Genomic DNA, 3,581 nt, shown 5'->3' with positions numbered 1-3,581 from the left:
TTATTACGTTTTTTTCTTTTAAGGATGCTTCAACTTCGATGCTATCACGAAAGGCACGAAATAAGCTTATCAGCACTTTGATAGCTGATATATTAAAAAGGAATGCTACTGAGGAAGAGAGGCGACGGGAGCATCGTGAAATGATGCAGGCCATTCAAGGCCTAACTAGTTCTATAACAGAACTAATAAAATCGTTTACTAATAACGTAAAATAATATCTAAAGTTTAATTAAAATTGCAATAATTGTGTATGTAAATATGTGTAATATTTTTATTTAATTAATATTTATTGAATTAATTAAGTTTGGTTTTTTTGTTTTATAATAGAATAAAAAAATGGAATGTAAATTTCAATTTGTTTTCTTTTAACAAAAAGGACAAATAAATAAACAAATAATGGAAGTAAGTAGTGTATTTCGAAGGTCGAATTGTGAGAACATTTATATATGTACATAAGTATATGGATTAGACTCTGTATATATGTATATAACTAAAGAGTTGATATATATCTTGATCTTGTTCTTTCACCTTCGCGCATGTACTGTGAAGAGTTATAATCATTAATTGGAGAATCAAAGTCTTCTGCAACCCCGTCATCTATTTCGTTGAACGTAATGCCTGCTTTCGTCATTATATTAGCGGAAGTTTCGTGTGAATAATGTAGAACTCGGTGCTTCAACAAACATCTGAAGCGAGATTTTAAAACACCAAATGCTCTCTCTATGCAGTTTCTTGCAGAACCATGTAATTTGTTGTATTTTTGCTCTTTATGGGTATTAGGTGTTCCCACTGGTGTTAAAAGCCCGCATGGTTCTAGAGGATAACCTTGATCGCCAAGAAGCCAAGATTCTCTCCGTTGTTGCTCAGACGTATTAATTCAGAAGTTGCCCAAATTCCAGAGTAATGTGTTGCACCCGGAAATTTAGCATTTACAAATGTAAAACATAATCGGTGATCGCAAACCTAGAAAACGATACATTCAAAAATTGCATTGCCATATATGTATGTATGTGCATGCAAAAACAAAACTTACTGCTTCAACATTGATACTGTAGAATCCTTTTCTATTTAAATATAAATTAAGAGGACGTTCGACATTATTTGATGGTGGAGCAATGATAGCAATATACGTGCAGTCGATTGCTCCTATGGTGCTTTTTATTCCAAATTTTCTAAAAAAATCTGGAATATATTTCAAATATATTAGCATATTATTATTTGTATTACAATATTACTTGCCCCGTTTTTATAAAAGTTTCTTCCTCTATTGAACTGGGAAACTTTATTTCTCCTCCCTTCACCTTCACAATAAGTTTTGCTACAGCTCGCACACTTCTCGAAAGGGATGACTGACTCATGGGCAAGTTGACGTTGTTACCTACACATTTCTGATATGAGCCGTGTCCAAAGAAGTTCAAAGCTGCTAGAACCCTTACAGTTAAATTTAGTGACGTTTTCTGATTATCATGTGGGGCCAGTTCATCAATTAGGCGGCGGCAGTTAATCTAAAATTTTGCACAAAGGTATTCTCGCTCAAAGAAAATGGATTGCTATCGTCGCGTAAACTTTTTAAATGCCGCGCGCGATTCCTATTCTCACAATTTTCATCTTCGTTTAACAATAATAACAAAAGTAAAATATCTTCCATTTTCACAACAAGATGCACAATCAGATATAACGAGCACTGCTGTCAAGAGCATTTGACATCTTAACAACTTATAGAGAAAAGAGATTTTCATTTCAGACACAGAATACCAAATGCTTGATAAATTTAAAACTTTGACAAATTAGAAATATGTTGAATTTGTCAAGTGCACAGAATAGGGATGTTAGTCTTAGTTTTGTAGTAATAAAATAAAAGAACTTGCCCTGCCGGTGCAAAGTACATAATAAAGTGAATGAATTGTGATTAACTAGCGCATGTAGAATTTCTGAATGCGCACATGCGTGCATGTGCAAATACATGAGTATATAGAAATAATATAATAGAAGTTGTATATATTGTTGTGATAAATTTAATTTATATTAGCAAGTAAAATAATACAAAAAAATTTAAGAGGAAAATATTATTATTTTGCTGATTTTTATGAATGCATGTAAAGTAATATTTATAGTCAATTTGGACTTTTATAAATTACCTATAAAATTAAAAAATTAAAGGAATGATCCAATAAGTGTCACGATCATGCTTATGTATCATAACATTTTTATTTTCTGCTTAACTTTTTCCATTTTTCTCGTTTCATGTATGTTCCTCTGTTTGTAAGCAGTCGTCTTTTACGGGGCATCTCGACAGGATAAAATTCATAGCATACTAACTGTATTGCCGTGCCTATTGCCTGGAGACTCCACATTGCTTATTGTTTACAATATATGTATGGAATACTAATTAGTTTGCCATATATTGTAAGCTATAAGCTGTCACTTCAGCAGTTTGACAGCGCAGTTTTCATTTCTCTGAAAATTTCGAAGAGGCAACGTATCCCATTTGCACATTTGCCGACGGCATTTGCATTTCGGTAATATGAAATTTAGAAGAGTGAGTATTAAGACGGTTGAGTTATATTGTAAAAATAAAGTGCATTTTCAAATTAAAAAAAAAATTAATATTTAGTTTAATATTGTTAATTTGCAGAAAAATTATGCAAATTGGTTTGGGAATAGCGAAGTCTTAAATTTAATAAACTTATACAAGCATAAATCAATATATTATTGCTCATTTTAAATTTATTATTTTAATTGGTATATAAAATTTATGCCACAATTATTATATAGTAGTCCAAAAATATGACTTCTTATTTTTCCCAGAAATACCTTTGTGAAAAAAGCATCTTTATCCTTTTTTATTTTCCACATAAAAGATTTAAGGAGTTCTAGAGCTCAAAACGTGCGCTACATCAGCTACCTACTCGACGGCATTTCACAAAAGATAAAATAAATTTTTCAAGAGCTCAAAGCATGCCCTACATGAGCTCGAACCTACCTACCCTACGCCTTTGCGCAAATGATTATCAGCCCTATTCTGAAAAAACCTCTCAACTGAGTTGAGAGGAAAAATTTGAGAGATTTCTTGTGAGGCTATTCTTGCTCAAACCTCATAAGAAAAAAGCTTAAAAAAGTCACCACGTGAGGTAAAAAGCTTTTTGCTGTCAAACAGCTGTTTTAATAAAAATAAACAAACAAAAACACAAATGGATAATACAGATATGTATGTATGCGTCTGTGCTTGAGGGTGAAACAATCCCAATATGGGTACAATCGATTGCGCCGATTGTGCCCTTGATCCCAAATTTCGTGTAAAATCTTTCAGAGAAAATTTATTTATTTATTTATATTTATTTTTATTTATTTATCTTACCCCTTCTTTGTATCTGAAACATCCTGCGCGCTTGAAGGGAAATAAATTTCACTGCCCTTAACATCCATAATTAATTTCGAAATAAAGTGCAGAGCTCTTGACACAGAGGACTGGCTCATAGAAGGCATATAACTATTACCAACGCATTTTTGGTAAGAGCCATGCCCGTAAAAATACAAACACGCCAGGAAACGCAGATCAAAAGATATACTCGACTTCTGCA

The 3,581-nt window shown here is 32.4% G+C and overlaps 1 long non-coding RNA gene across 1 annotated transcript; it reads right to left on the bottom strand.

Moving 5' to 3' along the window:
- Nucleotides 1–397: 397 nt before the first annotated feature.
- Nucleotides 398–1,175, bottom strand: LOC126764321 (uncharacterized). Its single transcript, XR_007667933.1, has 2 exons — nt 1,034–1,175; nt 398–963 (listed from the first exon to the last, which is right to left on the bottom strand). It is a non-coding gene; the product is annotated as an uncharacterized LOC126764321 (long non-coding RNA).
- Nucleotides 1,176–3,581: the final 2,406 nt, after the last annotated feature.

The sequence above is a fragment of the Bactrocera neohumeralis genome, unplaced genomic scaffold (genome assembly GCF_024586455.1).
Source record: "Bactrocera neohumeralis isolate Rockhampton unplaced genomic scaffold, APGP_CSIRO_Bneo_wtdbg2-racon-allhic-juicebox.fasta_v2 cluster09, whole genome shotgun sequence".
NCBI classification, from domain to species: domain Eukaryota; kingdom Metazoa; phylum Arthropoda; class Insecta; order Diptera; family Tephritidae; genus Bactrocera; species Bactrocera neohumeralis.
Note: the sequence above shows the minus strand (reverse complement) of the source record. Positions and strands in the feature narration are given on the sequence as shown.